Here is a 16,759-nt window from a genome sequence, read left to right as displayed (position 1 = left end):
GCATTAACCACATTGCCTACTGTAGCCTAAACACAATCCCAGGGCAGTAGCACAGTACCCCATCCAGCTAGTTCTTGTATATATTACCCACAAAAAAAGCTACACTGTAGTTCTCCCAGTGAGAACAGATACTGTAAGTCTGGTCATGTTTATGAGACTAGCAGGCCTCGGTTACTGCATACAGTAACTGCGGCCATAGTCTGCACACTCAGATGCACAAATACAAAGGAAAACCCCTGTTCTAATTAGCTAGTGACAGAGAAAGATGTCACATCCACTCAAGGTTAACGTATAGAAGTAAACAATAAAAACACCAATCCTGTATAATATCCTCTGACACTCAAGCAAGGGGCCTCTTGAAGAGACCTCTCCAATAGCTCAAAAATGATGTTTGTGCACGTGCATGTAAGTGTGTGTGTGTGCGTGCGTGTGTGTGCGTGCGTGCGTGCGTGCGTGCGTGTGTGTGTGTGTGTGTGTGTGTGTGTGTGTGTGTGTGTGCGTGCGTGCGTGTGTGTGTGTGTGTCTGTGTGTGTGTGTGAGTGTGTGCGTGTGCGTGTGTGCACGCGTGTGCATGCCTGTGTGTGCGTGCATGCCTGTGTGTCTGCATTTGTATGTGTTTGCACATGCAAGAATGACTGATGTCTTCCACATCTGATAGATAAGGGGGCTCCCCATTACCACGGACGACAGAGGGAGGCTCCCTTGGAGGAAAAAAACGGAGAAGAAACGGGGATCCCTGATTAAAGCAATTAAAAGCAGTGGCCCAGTCAAAGGCTGACCCAGAAGCATACATGCAGGCAGCGCTGCAGCAGCACCGCCCACCCTGCCCTGCCCCGGCCCTGACCTACATATTCATGGCTCAGAGGACGCAGGGCCTTGCCTTGCCACGCCACCTGAGAAGTTTGACGGCCAAGATGTGGGTCCTACTGGGGTTGACTGACACTGACCCTGATGGAGGCAAGGGGGACTAACTGGGGAAGAGAAGAGAAGAGGTTCATCTCAGATGGAGGGATGGGGGGGACTAACAGGGAAAGAGAAGAGGGTCATCTTGGATGGAGGAATGGGGGGGCTGTAGGGAAGAGAAGAGAAGCATCTTGAATAGAGGGATGGGGGGACTGTGTGTGGGCAAGAGGAGAGTGGAGGCTCATCTCGAATGGAAGGATGGGGGACTGTGGGGAAGAGAGGAGGATCATCTCGGATGGAGGGATAGGGGGAGACTGTAGGGAAGAGAAGAGGCTCATCTCGGATGGAGATGGAGGGATGGGGAACTGTGGGGAAGAGAAGAGTCTCATCTCGGATGGAGGGATGGGGAACTGTGGGGAAGAGAAGAGTCTCATCTCGGATGGAGGGATGGGGAACTGTGGGGAAGAGAAGAGGCTCATCTCGGATGGAGGGATGGGGAACTGTGGGGAAGAGAAGACGCTCGTCTTGGATGGAGAGATGAGGGGACTCACTGTGGGGAAGAGGAGAGACGAGGCTCAGCTCATCTCGCAGTCGGCACGGCTCCGCTGGCCCTCGGCCAGGGTCAAACCCAGGTCTGTTTTGACAGTCGGCTGCCTGCATGGCTGCCGGGACGGGATGAGTGGGTTGGGTTGTGGGGAGGTCACTATGACTATTATTGTTTTTCAGTGGAGTGGGGTTCTTTTTTCAAGTCTTCTGGTGGCGTGGATCTGGTGGGTCTCTGTGATGGTGGTTGTGGTATTGGTGCACTCAAGCCAATACCAGGATTAGAATCAGAATTAGAATTAAAATTGAGGGCAATTTTAGCCAAGTCTGTACAACAGACAAGGAATTTGACATGAAAACAAGTTGAAAAAAAACAAAGGGTTTGGAAAAAAGTTGAAAACAATGACACATGACTTTGTGACTCATATCTAATCATAACTTACTCTCCCTCAAGAGAGAAGACGCTTGACAAAACCGAGCATTTAAAAAATGATAAACTGTAAAATGGAGCGTTTTCACCAGAAATGGTGTTTGCGCTTTAGGCCGTGACGCCCGCCAGCGTCTAGTTCTAGTGAATAACACTGCGAGTGCGACGCGCTAGCTTGTGCAGTGAGACTAGCCTTGGCATGCACCCCTGCCTCGTTCCAGGAACTGTTACACTGCATCTTGTGTTTAAGCCCTCCCAAATGGGTGGTGAGTCAGCTATTCTCTCTTTCTCTCTCTCTCTCTCTCTCTCTCTCTCTCTCTCTCTCTCTCTCTCTCTCACACTCACACACACACACACACACACTCACACACAGACACACACACACACACACACACATACAAACACACACACACACACAAACATCCAAGACTGAAGTCCTGCTCTGACTTGAATTAATGTGAGTCCAGCCAAACCTCCCCCACACCACATGTGCGCAGGGCAGGCGCACACACACACACACACACACACACACACACACACACACACACACACACACACACACACACACACACACACACACACACACACACACACGCGCGCGCGCGCACACGCACACGCACACGCACACGCACACACACACACACATGCACGCGCGCACGCACACACACACACCAGACCAGATCCATTAGCGGTCTGTAATGAGTTATAAATGTCTCGAAGGATTCCTCGGCATGCTACCGCGTACATCACCCTAACAGGACAGGTCGGGATTTGGCTGCAAAAGCTCACTGGCCTTGCTGTGTGCATCTCCTCCTTGCATACAGTATCATCGTGCCATCACCAAGTGCAAGCAGTGTGATGCGATGCGGGCTTTTCTCCATCAAGCACACCCATCACACCGCGGCCAGGCTGAAACGATAGTATCGTGATGATGGTTCCTTTTTCGTACGAAGCTTGACAATAGAAGCTATGGGCTATGACTCATACGACATTACTGAGAAAAATTCCGGCGAAGGAAGGAGTGTAAAAAGTAAACAAGAAGTTACACATTTAGTGCACTTTTTAATCTCTTGAACTGAAAAAGGAAATGTGTTTGTAATGTGAGACGACCCACATGTCTATCGCATGGGGATATGTGACATTGTGTCATCTCTCTCTCTGCCGCAGCTGTTTTCCCTTCTTTTGCTGGGGGAAGAAAAAAAAACTTCTCATCCAGCGTTCCAGGTCTTGAAGGAATGCTTGGGAAAGTTGTGTGAGAGAGAGAGAGAGAGAGAGAGAGAGAGAGAGAGAGAGAGAGAGAGAGAGAGAGAGAGAGAGAGAGAGAGAGAGAGAGAGAGAGAAGGAATTCTATTGGAATGAAAACTTGTGGCAGTCCATGCAAAAGACATCAGGGCTCTCCTGGAATTCAAGATCATAATCTTGGAGGAAAATAAACCCTGCGTATTTTTTTCTTCTTCAAATGCAAATTATACTCTCTTAGCCACATAGTATGCTGCAGAGAGTGTAAACATGCTGGTGCTGCTGCTGGATGAGGCATTGGATGAGGCATTGGGTGTTTTTGCACAAACACAATAACAAAAGCAGTGTTAATTCAACTCGTAGAGAGTTGATTCAACATTTTTACGGAGTGTATGTGATCCCATAGTACTTTGAGAGTGTTGTTGAACTAACACTGTGTTTTGTTTTTGCTGTGAACGCTCACACGCCCTCATGCCCATGATCTTTTTGTTTTGTTTTCTAAAAACAGCCCAAGCTTGGCAGTGGCAGCAATGGGACACTCATGAGTTAGTTTTGGAGATCAGATCTCACTCTCGCCCACACCACAGACGGGTTTAAGATTAAGGGCTGAGTCACAAGTGCCACCTTAGCTGCTCCTCCTGCCTCTGAATCATCCACATCCACATCCTCTGCGCTGCGGTCTAAAAAATATTCACCCCAAATCACGTGTCAAACACATCAACGTGACCTTCAGAACGCCTTTTTTTCCCTTTTTTTTTTGCTCTACCAAATATCCTGGGTGATCTGCCTAATGGCTAAATGTAGGCAGTTGTGCAATACCGTTCACGTCTCATGTTCATGTCTCGCAAAGTTTATTATTTTTTGCATATTTGTGTTTTTATCTATGCTGTTGGACACCTTAATTTCCTTCAAGATTAATAAAAGCTACTCTCCAATATCACTATTGTTCGCCACAAGCCCAAGCTACAAAAACACTGCATGTTTCCCTAAAACTATGAAAAAAAACAAAACCTTGCATTCAATTTCTTCTTTTATATAATTTCCTGTCTTTCTTTCTGACTTCCAGTTCATTCACTTGCCACAGATGTCGTGATGGTGCAGTGCTGCTGGGGAGAGCTTCTGTGTTTGTCGGGACAGACTGGGGTGTCTGAGGTTTTTAGTAGCGGTCTGCCTTATTTGAATGCCAGCTTTCACCAATGTCTGGTCTTTGATTTAGAGAGCATATGAGTATTTAGAGCCCAACCCTAGCTGTTGTACAAATAGAGCAGGGCGAAGTTCACACATATGGTGCAGCACAGCACTACCACTTTATTAGATATCAGAGCACAGTGAGCAGTTTTGCTCATGTTATACTGTGTGGGCGTAAAAAAAAAAACATTTTTAAAATTTCAACAGCCCTCTTCTCATTAGTGTACTCCACTACACTAATGTCAACTTCTTCGTTGTGTTTGTGAGTTTTTCACAGGGGCCTTTTTAAAAATAGCGAGTTTGCGAGATGAGCATGCTCTGAAATAGACATTCCCCTAATGCCTCAGATTGAGGTTATGGCTCGTGTTGGTGTCAAGCTCAGCTCCCCCGGCATTCCAAACGGCCAAAATGGTCTCTCGGTTATTTCAGCTCTGACTCAGGACGCCAGTTATGTCAGCCACGCGTCGCACGCCGTCAGCTCCCCCAAGTCTAGAGTTTATTCAAATGTTGGACAGTGACGGCGGGGTTCCTTCCACGCCAATGCACTGAGCCCATGTGCTGAACACTTAAGTGACAGCAACTTCCACAAATGGCCCTGCTTCATGTTTTATTACAAGATTTTTTTATTTTTATTTAAGAGTGTACATTTGCCATGCCATCTCACCAAGTCTAGATTCAAATGTCAGACAGTGACGATGGGGTTTCTTCCCTTGTTGTCCACAAGAGTTTTGCTGGGCTGAGACATCAGTACAGTAGCTTCCACAAAAAGGCCCAGCTTTTTCTTTTATAAATATCTTTTTTGGGGCGTTCACACTTTTAGTATTCCGATACGAGGATAGTGAGAGACACAGTTAATGAGTGGCGAAAGAGAGAGACGGTGAAAGATCAGGAAATGACCTAAGGTTAGGATCGGACCCGGGTCTTCGGATTTGACCTCAGGTTGGGATCGAACCCGGGTCCCCAGCGTAATGGTAGAGACAGCGCCTTAGCCCATTGAGCCACATTACCCCCACCCCCAAGTGGGCATTTGCCATGCTATCTCAACGAGGTGGCTGTGGTGAGCCAGATAGTGAGTGTGGAGGCGGATGGAGGCCGTATACAGTTTCCAGTGGGACACACAGTGAGGCTGAGAGAGAGAGAGAGAGAGAGAGAGAGAGAGAGAGAGAGAGAGAGAGAGAGAGAGAGAGAGAGAGAGAGAGAGAGGGAGAGATTGGGGAGTTGTGTGTGGGCGGGTGGATGGGTGGGCGGCCGTGCGGCCTGAGATAAAAATAAAGATGAAGGGGTCTAAATCTGGCTTTAGGTTGCTCCTTCTGCATCCATCCGTTTGAAGTGGCAGCTGTGTGGCATTACATTAGATAACAGCAACAAGCAAATCGACACACAAACACACTCACACACTCAAAAGAAAGGCCAAGAAGCTGAGTCTCGGTCCAAGAGGCCAAAGCAAGGCAGGCAGTCCTGAGTGACTGAGCTGGCTGTTCTGTAGGCCGAATGGACGTGCATGAGGGAGGTGGCCATGTGCACAAACTCACGCGAATGAAATCCCAAGAAGCTAAGTCTTTTACAGTAGCCTATATTACACTTAGCTGACGCTTTTGCATCCAAAGCGATTTACAGTTATTTTAGATACAGGATATTGGTTACAGTCCCTCAAGCAATGTGAGGTTAGGTGCCTTGCTCAAGGACACTTCAGCCACGGATGAAGGTTCTGGTTAGGGTGGGATTTAAACCTGCAACCATCTGATCTAAAGGCCAGTGCTCTAACCACTGAGCCATTGCTGCCCCAGAGAGGCTATGGCAATCAGTTCTGAAGTGGCTGCTTGCTTTGTAGGCAGAATAAATGTGTGAGAGGAAGGGGGCAATATACAGTATGAAAGTCACCCGGTGCCACGTGCACACCCATTTGTAAGTAGTGGTATTAATACCTGTAAGCAACTTCCACATTCCAAGCCCTGTTTCACTGCCAGGCGCCAGCGGACCCTCATCAACCAGCAAGCAGCAAATGCAACAAGATGACTACTAGTTACATTACATTACATTCTATTAGGCTACACTTTTATCCAAAATGACTTTCAGTTTTTTTTACAGGGTATTGGTTACAGTCCCTGGAGCAGTGGGGGGTTGGGTGCCTTGCCCAAGGGCACTTCAGCCATGGATGGAGGTGTAGGGAGAGGTAGGGGTGAGATTCGAACCTGCAACCCTCTGATCTTGAGATCAGCTCCCTAAAAATTAGGGCACGGCTGTCATGGCTGCCCAATACTACACCCTAATGCTCCAAGACTCTCTCTTATCGTTTTGGCCACAGGACAAAACAAAGTTATTTGCTGTGGATAGCTTTTAATGTTTGGGTTTGGTACGGAAGTGATGATGCATCAACATTTACAACAACAATAAAATGGATCATTCTACTAGGACAGAACACACACACACACAAACACTCAAGCGCGTATGCGCGCACACATACACACACACACACACACACAAGCATGCATGCAAGGACAAAATAGCCCAGTTGGGGGCATTTGCAGGTTGCTTGTCAGTTGACCAACACCCCCTCCACCCACCCATGTGTTTTGTAGGCTCCGCGTGTGTGGTTGGCCTGCATCCATAAGGCATCTGACACGTGACTAATTTTAGTGAGGCATTTCGGTATGCACACTCAGGCATATTCAACAACGCACCCCCACCCCACAAGCCGCAGCCAGCAATTCTTGGTTGACCTTAATGCACATGTCATAGACCCCCGTCCAGTCACATTGTGGCGTTGGCAGGGCATAAACAAAGTTGCTCTTTCTAACAACACAACTTTTCCTGATAGACGTCAATTCATTTATCGTGAGTCGTGTTCCTCCCGACACCACACCCACCTTCTTTCACATACGCAGTAGCTTGCTGAACCCATTCCGTTACAAGTCTTCCATAAACTGACAGCCAACTGTAACTGTTTGCAAAGGCGTGCCATATATTGGCAAGGAAAGCAAAAAAAATCCCAGCATATTGGATTAAAGGGACTTGTAATTAGTACTCTATCACACTGTTGAATATCCCAATTCGGTATTGGGTCAGTTAAAATCTTTTTCAACTCGCTGGACAAGCTGTGACTTTGAGTGGTTTGGATGAATCTAAAAAGCAGATTAGTGGATTTACACACTCAGTGGGGGGTATTAGGAAAAATGGATAAAGAGACAGTCACTCTTGTGAAATCTAGATATTAAAAGCATATGTGAACCTCAAAATAGTTCACTTGTTTTTCAGACTTGTGAAACCCACAATTCTTGCGAAATAAATAGTATTTTATGAATTGATACCACATGAATTGTACTGGCTGCATTCTTTTAAAATCAACTGGTGTTTCAAAAGTTATAAAAGTTATCAAAAGGCCTCAATATAGGCCTAAAACGTAATGCTATAACACAATTTACAATGTGGGCAGGAATGGGATCTGTAACATAGGTCTTTAGTAGATATTTAGTACTGAAACACATGAATCCATTCATTCCAGTTATTCACTCAGTTTTGCCTTAATAAAATGAAATAAACAAAAAACTCCTTTACTTCTGTCATTTTCAATAAGGTGATTAAGTGTAGGCTAAATGCACTGATGTATAGGCGGTGCAGTGATAAGCAAGCCACTTACAAGTATAGGCAGCAGAGAGGTTGTCCAATCTATAGGCTCTCTAACCTTGTTTTCGTTTCCTCTCTCTATAGCTTTCTCTCTTTTTTAGAGGACGACGTCGGTGAAATATTCATGAACTTTTCGTGAAAGCAATTGTGTGGTTTATAGGGTCCATCTTCAGAGACGAAAGTGAAGCACTATATATCTATAGCCAGGAAAGGGCAACTCAAACTGGCTCGACCATGCAAACGAATCTGTTTACCCAGTTAGCGCAAAGTGAGACTTGCATCTGAGGTGACAACCAGACTCCGCGTGCGGCTGTCACAAAGTATCAAAGGATACATTTTTACGCACTAAATACATTAACAAAGCAAAACGGTTGATTAGGCAGCACAATGGACAATATGTAAGTCTTACCTGCAGTGCTTCAATATAGCTGCTTTCCCTCGGCTTCTACTTGGAGAAAGTAAACATAGTAGATAGGCTTATTCTGGCTGAGCAACTCCCACAGACCCCTCTCTCTCTCGCTCGTTCACTCACTCTCTCTCTCTCTCTCTCTCTCTCTCACTGGCACACATACACACACACTCCTCTCATGGCTAGGCTATGTTTTACACACTAATGCCACGCAAGCCTCGACGTCGAAGTGTAGCCTACTCTAGAACTTACAACAACTGCAGTGCAGTGGAATGGTGTGCTATCAGCAAAGTTGTAAGAAAAGTGCTGTACTGTCACGTAGTATCACCCGCGAGCGGAAGCGCGCGCCAACGTCACTATGTTTCTACGAATTTGTTTCAACCCCATAATTGTTAGAAGCTGATCATATAACGTAGTTAAAAGTTATCACAGTGACGCTGCATACTTAAAACCTGCACAATATCATATTATCAGCCAGTGTAACCTCAATAGTTGCAGGCTCCATTTGTGGGTAGAGTTAATTTCTTCAGATATAATGGTATGTGAGTTATTGACTTACAGTGCATTCTATTTATATAGGTAGGCTACTTTTGCCTTTCTCTGTGGACTGTTAGAATAACAGTGAAAACATATCCAAGGCTACTTTGTGAAACTTTTATGACAAAATGTTGTCTGAAAATCACATTTGCAGATGTAGCCTATAATGTTAGGATTCATACTCTGATGTATTTTGCTCCTTCCAGTGAATGGTTGAAACATATCTCATCCTGTCGGTGCAGTGCTGTTCTGGTATGTCTGTCTGTTGTACACCCCGAGGCAGTGCATGCATGGGGTAATTTTTTTCTTCACTCAAAAAATGATCAGTATTCCTAGAAAGGAATTAGGAAGCCCTTTGTATTTTAAAAGACTATTTGGACGTGCAGACACACGCTTGTTTGCTTCGGTTTGGAGACAGCAGATATCACAATCCTTTTATTTAAACCATTCTTTGGAACCAGAGAGGGGAGAGAAAAATGGCAAGTCAGAGTAATTCTCTGTGTGGATTCTTTGTTCAGGAGTCTGATGGTAATATAACACACGCACGCACGCGCGCACACACACACACACACACACACACACACACACACACACACACACACACACACACACACACACACACACACACACACACACACACACACACACGCACACACACAGACACACACAGACACAGACACACACAGACACGCACACACGCACACACACACACAGATTTGTGACAGCACTGGTAAAGAATTTTTGAGGAGAGAAAAAAAAAGAGAGACATGAAAGGTCACAGCTTGATGAGTCATTCGGGATAAGGGTCTTTGCAAACTCAAACAATCCCCTGCTATGCTCCACTGCTGACCATGTGCCGTCAAGGGTGGCTAAAATGTCCGTCCTTCTGAAACTCTACACAGACACTCATCGAGTCATTTGAGTGCAGCGTTTTTTGAAGCATTTGCCTTTTTTAAAAATCTGGTCTCCAAGACCGAAAACACTTTGGGACCAGGCTATTGTCATTGACGGGTAGGGTCCACAATTAGACACCAAAGAGATACATTGAAAAATGTAACATTTGAAAAAACTTAAATGAAACATGCATTTCTCCACTTGCACAAACAGTGTAAAACAGCATGCAAATGCAAATAGTAAACACTGGAAAACAGTCAAATGTGACTATACAGTAGGTACTGCACATAGTAGGTACATACAGTAGGTGCAATGAATGGTAATACTATCATGGCTGTACTTGCACAGGTCTGTGTGCAGACGTGAGAACAAGCTTATCAGGTTTGGGGCTTCATAATGTAAAGGACACAGTTGGCCTGCTATTCCCAGGACTGTTACTCAAGCCAGTGCAATGCCCATGCAAATGTCAGAGTGTTTGCCTTGCCTGCAGCAAGCGCCGGGGTTTCCCAAAGACATATTTCCAGAGTAATTCCCAATTCTAATTTTACTGGAAGCATTGCTGTTGTTGTAGCTTCAGTAATGTTATCCATCTCCTGACTAGTTTATGAGCTCTCCTCCTCCTCCTGCATATTGGTTTGTTTGTGACATATTCAGTTTCACCCCCTCACTCTGGTCTTGTTTCTCTCTCTCTCTCTCTCTCTCTCTCTCTCTCTCTCTCTCTCTCTCTCTCTCTCTCTCTCTCTCTCTCTCTCTCTCTCTCTCTCTCTCTCTCCCTCTCTCTATCCTTTCTCAAAATAAACGAACCACACTGTGTTACTAATCTTAGTCTTATCATCAAAATCAGGCGCCCTTGCTAACTCGACGGAGGCATGGTGTGTGCAAAATCACACACACACATGAATGTATATAGGCCCACATGCTTGGTTATGCACACATGTAGATGCCTATAGTCAGTCATTGCCGTTATAAATATATTGACCTACAAGGATAGCTGCTCGCTACATGTAATACATACATCATATGCAGTTACATTTTAAGTTGCTGTAAGATACTATACACTCCACTCAATGACAGATTTTTGCCTGACATCTAATATAACAAATCTTTATGGCCAGAAGAACCGACAATGAAAAACCCATGGTGATAAGAAAAACCTTGTTGACCGGCATAATTTTATTTATATATAGGCTATTGAGGAATTTTATTTTTATCACACAGTAGAGTCCACACAAACGGTGCCTAACTAATTGTTGTGTTGAAAATTGGCCCAGGAACTTAGTGGGGCCTTGTTTGGGCTATACCTGGCACCCCAGCAGAGGTGAGAAGAGCAGAGCTGGGTGACAGGGGCGTCAGCTGACATAATGCTACAGGAGCACAGTAGGGCACCGAGAGATCATGCATGCCAGAGCGAAAAGCACGCAAGCAAACTTTTTTTGGTAGTGATTTATTTTAAAAAGCTGGTTAATTATTATATTACGGCAAGTAGTGCATGTGCGCTATTTTGTGACCATTCTGTAGATTACTCTATATGCTACACTTGAGCCACATTCCAAGGTAGCAAGGTTTTTTTGTGAAACTCATACAGGAGGCACAGAAAAATCAATACCCAGGCACATGCCCCTGTAAAATCGGTCTGGTGACCCCCTTAGCTGGGTCCATGGCCTCTTGACTCCTGTGTAGCCTGCAGACCAGTGATGATGAACATCATGTGTCTTAGCATCTGAGTGCGGAATCTCTGAATAAAACGAGAGCAGTTGTTTCGCTAATGGGTCCTCAACTCGCACAAACCACACACTTGCAGTCACAATTATGCATGGCTAATTTGCACGTACACGCTCGCGCACGCACACGCGCACGCGCGCGCACACACACACACACACACACACACACACACACACACACACACACACACACACACACACACACACACACAACAACACACTCACAGAGAGAGAGAGAGAGAGAGAGAGAGAGAGAGAGAGAGAGAGAGAGAGAGAGAGAGAGAGGCACACACATACACATACACATACACATACACATACACATACACATACACATACACATACACATACACGTTCACATAGGGCCTCACATGAGAATGTTTGTGCGTCACCACCAGCATGTGTGAAAAGAGTGCACACTGCAAGTTCAACTGATTGTAGCTCCACACAGCCAAGCAGATCAGCATCCTTTCTTCAGATTAATATCTGCTGTAGAATCAAAGGCAGACTCAGAACTAAGCATTAAAGAACCGTAGTGAATCAAAGTGTATGAATAAAATAAATAAAATCCGTCGCCAACATCAATTACAAATGTGTTATAAAGATATAAGTAAGTAGGCCTATGTAGTCCTCAAAATGTTGTTAGTTGGTATCTGCCTGTAGACCTAAAACTATAAAAAGTTAATTACAAAAAGTATGTAGTCCTCAACTTGAAGGGGGGTAAAGTTGATATAGGCCAGGGATAGGAAACTTTTATGATGATGGCCACGTTTTTTCATCGCCACCATCTGAGGGCCACATGACCACAGATCTGAATGCAGTTGGTTGCTCACTAACTGTCCATATTGTTTGGAAGGCACAAAAGTGTACTCTATTGGCCATCCGTATATAATTACATTACATTACATTGCATGTGCACAGGGACTACACAGAGCAACAAGTGCAGATGCAAAGAAGGATTAGTAATTACAACATTACAACATATTTACAACATACAACATTTTTAATTGCTTTGAGTGCGGAGGCGGGCCGGAGGCGGGCCGCATGTGGCCTCTAGTTTCCCTGCCCTGATATAGGCCATGTGCTGTCCTGTGATTGGCAGTCTCATATGTAGTAGTTTTGGGTAGGGTGCGCACATCCAAAAACACTTGTTGCAGGTGCCAGACAAAAAAATCAGATAGTTGAAAAAGGTAAGTCTGCACACTGCCGATGAAGATCCAGTATGATCGAAACGTTGCATTTTAAATAATAAAGTTTATTTTTGGTGCTCATCGGCAGTGTGCAGACCTACCGTTTTCAACAGTCTCACATGTACACACATAGCTCACTAGCGCCCTCTTGGATCCCTACAGGAAAATGCCACTTTGTTGTCACGCAGGATATACTGCATGCACTGCCAGGTCTCTGTACCAAGGTTTACTTCACAACAAGGATTTCTTTTACCAAGTCACAAACAGACCCTCTTCATTTTGAATTAAGTGAATGAGTTACCACAAAACGAACAAAAAGGGTTCTTTAAACGAATGTTTTAACAGACTTTACATCAGCTTTAATTACATTGGAGGATGTACAATCTGTTTTGTAAAAACAGAACACTCGTACACAAGTATTTCTTATAACGGTACGAAATACTTCCAAATATGCAAGATTCTCTTGGATTTCCACTGTCATGGCACACTGGATAAATGTACTGCATATTTAGGAGCAACCCTGATCATGCATAATTTATCATTTCACTACATTCATCACTGTGCCATCACTGTGTGTGTGTGTGTGTGTGTGTGTGTGTGTGTGTGTGTGTGTGTGTGTGTGTGTGTGTGTGTGTGTGTGTGTGTGTGTGTGTGTGTGTGTGTGTGTGTGTGTGTGTGTGTGTGCAGATGTTGCCGTTGCTCTTTCATATTAAATTGATATATGGCCTGCTCCATTGTTTATTCTTTTAAGTATCTATCTATCAATGGCTCTTGACAGAGAACCCCATAATTTGACAGAAAAAAGATGAGTATGAATATGAGCCGAAAGGAAAGAAACCCTGTCAGATGAAATAAATATTTTAAAACAAGAAGAGTTGAAAGCTGAATGTCAGGCCTTTGATCAAAGGACCTCTGAAACTCCGGATTAGAAAATGGCAGTTTTTTTGTGTGCAACTGTGCATGTGCATATTTAACATATTATAGGGCTACTCCCTCTATTTTGCATACCTTTCTAAAAAAATCTCTTGTTTATGTGTTGGTTACTACTCCTCATATGATGATATAGGAGTTTCACCCGCCTCAAATAAACACAAATAACAATGTTTCTCCATGATAAGGGAAATAAGTCAATGGAACAGCCGTTTTCTTGTTGCTTGATGAGGAAGCTGACCTTTTCATCATAATACTACATTACCCAGCATTCACAGTAGTGGCCTGCTTGAATTCCGCTATGCAAATGATGTGGTAATTACTTCCTGTAGCTGTCGCCGTGATGAACGGCTTCAGCCCCTTCAGCTTGACCATAGTGTATATACCGTATGCTATGTAATTAGATGCAGGGTCCTCCACCACTATTTTGCTGATGCCACATCTCTCTCTCTCTCTCTCTCTCTCTCTCTCTCTCTCTCTCTCTCTCTCTCTCACACACACACACACACACACACACACACACACACACACACACACACACACGCACACGCACACACCCCATCCCTCTCTCTCTCTCTTTTCACAAATACCTTGTTTCCAAGTGATATCAATTCAAAACACAGCATGGGCAAAATACAAAACAACCGCACCAGACAGCAAACAATTTTCATGATGTTTAATATACAACAGTATATTACAATCTCTGCGATTTCTAGCGGGTATAGTTTGTTTAATACATAATAACAACTCCTGAGTGCTGAGTAAACCACAGGGAAATAGAACATCCCAAGATGGTCTAAGAATATTACCCCTTACAAGGAGTATATTCTGCAGAGTATTTATGAATCCGGCACACACAGTCTTTAATCTTTATCAGGGAAAACATAATCACAAGGATTTTCTTTTTCAAAACAGATCTCTGATGAATGCTCCCAAGTACCTCACTGCAGTTGGTTTGGGTTCTCATGACAATGGGCTCTGGCAATGGCCTCCATCTGTAGCAAAAAGCAAAACAGTCCTACATGACACAAGGGAATGACAGTTTCTTGCATCCAAGCCTTTTGTAGACACACACACACACACACACACACACACACACACACACACACACACACACACACACACACACACACACACACACACACACACACACACACACACACACACACTTTGACAGACACACACCCCTCAAACACCACCCCCATCCTCATCTTAAAAGACATGTTTCCAAAAAGAGAGAGAGAGAGAGAGTGAGAGAGGAGGGGAGAGAGAGGGAGGGAGGGAGGGAGAACAACTTGATCTCTCCCGACAATGGTGAAGATTCCTCTAATGGAGAGGGAGGGAGCGGGGAGGAAATGCAGCATGAATTAAAAGCTTCTCTCCTTTTTTCATCATGCCCCCCCCTCTCTCTCCATCCCACTCCATCCCACCCTCTTGTCTGAGCGCAGGCCAAGCACGTCCTGCTGAATAAGGCAGAGATCCCGAGTCCATTCACCCAGGCCTTTGTGCGGCTGACAGGGGTCCTGCTTTGCACCATTGCCCCAAACTGCAGCCAGCCTTCGTATGGGGGGGGGGGGAGGGGGGGGGGTAGTATTCGGAGGTAGGGGCCGGGGGGCAAGGGGTGGAGGAGCCAGGGTGGATGGGGGTATCGAGGGGGGGTACAAGGAGTTGGAGGGGGCAGAATGGTTGGAGGTTGGGGTGGGACGGGGGGGTACAATCCTGGGGGCTTCTGGGCATTCCAGCGCATTGCCCATTCAAGTCCTGCAGCGCTCGCTCACTCACTCCACCCCAGCGGAGGCCCTTTCAGTCAAGGCTGTGCTCCTCACCTGGTGACTGGCAGGTCCACAGCCTCCCATGACATTGTTGGGAAGGGGGACATAGAGAGGGGGGGGGAGTGCCCCATTCTGCCTGAAAAACAGAATGGGGAGGGGGCCAAGGGCCAAGGAGGAGGAGAGGAGAGGAGATGAGAGGAGAGGAGAGGAGAGGAGAGGAGAGGCCAGGAGAGGAGAGGAGAGGACAGGAGAGGAGAGGAGAGGCGAGGAGAGGGGAGGAGAGGTAGAGGTAGACGGGGACATAGAGGGGGGCGGGGGCGCCAGGGTCATGCCTGAAAAACAGAATGAGGAGGGGGCGGCGGAGAGGAGAGGAGAGGAGAGGTAGAGAGGAAGAGGGTGCACAGAGCAGGATAAGAGGTAGGGCAAAAAAAGAGTGAGCGCACATGACACACACAAAGAAAAACAGGAGTGGATGAGGAGAGCGGAGGAGAGGAGACGGAGGGAGGGAGGGAGGGAGGGAGGGGGTGTGTAGAGGAGAGGAGAGAAGAGAAGAGAAGGAAGGTACAGGGTAAGAGGGGCGGAACATGGGGCACAAAATGGATGGATGGATTGATTGTGAGAGAGTTCTGGGCAAGGGAGAGGACAAGTAGGGATGGCCCTTTGGAGCAAAAAAGAGAAGAGAGAGATAGAGCGAGCGAGAGAGAGAGAGATGGAGGGATTGGTTGTAAGAGAGTTGTGGGCAGGAGAGAGGACAAGTAGGAATGGCCCTTTGGAGCAAAAAGAGACGAGAGAAATAGAGGGAGAGTAAAAGAGGAGGAGAGGGTAAGGAGTGGCCATGCAACACATTCAGGGAGACATACACAGCTGTAGGTCTAGAAGGCTCCTTTTGTCCGATGCAGAGAAAGGCAGCGAAGAGTAGGCTACAAAAAAACAGCTCTCTTTACAATTCCCCTTCCCCGGCCAGGCCAGCACAACACACATTCAGCTGGAGTTGCTGTCTCAATCACTGCAGGCCAGGCAGGTGATAATGCATGAACACCCATGGGATTAAAGGGGCTACGTCTCCTTTTAAAGACACAGATACGTACTGTGTTTTGGGTCACACTTTATTGCGTTGGTCCATGGAAATTTAACAACACCCACTAACTGTTCAAGTTCTTTTGTTTCAGACATGTAAAGGTTTATCTTTTACCTGACAAGTTTCGACAGTGAAACTTCCGTCTTCATCAGAGGGAAACAAAATAACTTGAACAGTTAATATAACCTCAAGACATAATGAACGTCATACACATATAGCAACGCTCAGTATGATTATGTGCATACACTTTATGTCTATCACGAAACCAAAGCCAAACTGCAAAGACTTATCATACTGTGTAAGT

General features: G+C 45.6%; 1 protein-coding gene across 2 annotated transcripts in view; it reads right to left on the bottom strand.

Moving 5' to 3' along the window:
- LOC134457912 (serine/threonine-protein kinase Nek6-like) overlaps window positions 1-8,606 on the bottom strand; it is a 79,121-nt gene extending 70,515 nt beyond the window's left edge. Inside the window, exon 1 of one of the 2 annotated variants that reach the window (XM_063209932.1) lies at window positions 8,334-8,606. The gene's annotated coding sequence lies outside the window, so the exon portion shown is untranslated. Of the gene's footprint in view, window positions 1-7,982; window positions 8,310-8,333 lie in introns of those variants that run through there. The other variant, XM_063209933.1, reaches the window with a different exon arrangement.
- Between the last annotated feature and the right edge of the window lie 8,153 nt (window positions 8,607-16,759).

Source organism: Engraulis encrasicolus, chromosome 11 (genome assembly GCF_034702125.1).
Source record: "Engraulis encrasicolus isolate BLACKSEA-1 chromosome 11, IST_EnEncr_1.0, whole genome shotgun sequence".
Taxonomy (NCBI): Eukaryota; Metazoa; Chordata; class Actinopteri; order Clupeiformes; family Engraulidae; genus Engraulis; species Engraulis encrasicolus.
Note: the sequence above shows the minus strand (reverse complement) of the source record. Positions and strands in the feature narration are given on the sequence as shown.